Source organism: Apium graveolens, chromosome 7, assembly GCF_009905375.1.
Source record: "Apium graveolens cultivar Ventura chromosome 7, ASM990537v1, whole genome shotgun sequence".
Lineage (NCBI taxonomy): Eukaryota > Viridiplantae > Streptophyta > Magnoliopsida > Apiales > Apiaceae > Apium > Apium graveolens.
In genome coordinates, this window is record NC_133653.1 from 57,734,947 (window position 1) to 57,736,178 (window position 1,232).

The 1,232-nt window shown below is 38.1% G+C and overlaps 1 non-coding gene across 1 annotated transcript; it reads left to right on the top strand.

Moving 5' to 3' along the window:
* Positions 1 to 205: 205 nt before the first annotated feature.
* LOC141676065 (small nucleolar RNA R71) lies at positions 206 to 312 on the top strand. The gene has a single exon (XR_012556675.1). It is a non-coding gene; the product is annotated as a small nucleolar RNA R71 (small nucleolar RNA).
* The last annotated feature ends 920 nt before the right edge of the window (positions 313 to 1,232 follow it).

The following is a 1,232-nucleotide window of genomic DNA, read 5'->3' on the forward strand; positions in this document are numbered from 1 at the left end:
ATCCACTTCAAGAACTCATGCTACCTTGCTCTGTGGCAATCTCTGGGTTGGATACTGATATTTATTAGCATCTATCAGTTCAATTAGATCATAAGCTTCCTCATAGCTCTTTGCCCATAATGCTCCACCTGATGCTGCATCAAGCATGGGTCTAAATTGTGCTCCCAAACCGTTATAGAAGCAATTGATGATCATCCAATCAGGAATGCCATGATGAGGACACTTCCTAAGCATCTCCTTGTAGCGCTCCCAAGCTCTACATAGAGTTTCTCCCGATTGCTGCGTAAATTGAGTAATAGCATTCCTGATTGCAACTGTCTTCGCCATAGGGAAGAATTTAGTGAGAAACTTTTGAGCAAGATCTTCTCAAGTAGTAATTGAACCAGCTGGTAGAGAGTGTAACCAACTCTTAGACTTGTCCCTCAGAGAGAATGGGAATAGTTTCAGCTTCACAGCATCTTCAGAAACACCGTTGAACTGGAAGGTGTCGCAGATCTCAATAAAATCCCTAATATGTATATTGGGATCTTCCATTGAAGCACCCCCAAACTGGATTGAATTCTCAACCCATTGAATTATGCCAGGCTTGATCTCAAAGGTATTAGCTGTGATAGTTGGTCTGACAATGCTAGATTGAATGTCATTGATCTTGGGTTGAGAAAAATCCATCAAGACTATCGTTCGTGCTGCTGGATCTCCCATTGTAATGAGTAACTGAAACACAAACAAATAAACCGTGAAAGTAAAAGAATCCGAGTCAGTGAACTTTAACGACCACTGATGACAAGAACATACTCTAAAAATTAACACCGAGTCCCCGGTAGCGGCGCCAAAAACTTGTTAGGACGTTAACACGCGCTAATAATACACGCAAGTATACGCATTCACAAGTAGTATAAGATTTAGATCAAATTCGTTCCCACAGAGACTCTTTGGTTAATTTAAGAATATGCACCTATGCAACAATGAAATGGTTATTATCCAATGCTAAGACAAAAAACAAGTTGAGATTGTTTATAACTAAGAATTAAACTAACAATTATAACTAAGAGAACAAGAATGGTTGAAATTATATATATGACATATATGAGATTCTAACTTCATTACTACTTCATTCAAAGTAATTGTTCTTAACCTTAACATGTGATGGTGATGCCACTAATCAAATAACACGAAACTAGTAAACACTAACTTTTGTTGTACGAATACCCTACTACCAAGAATCCACAAAA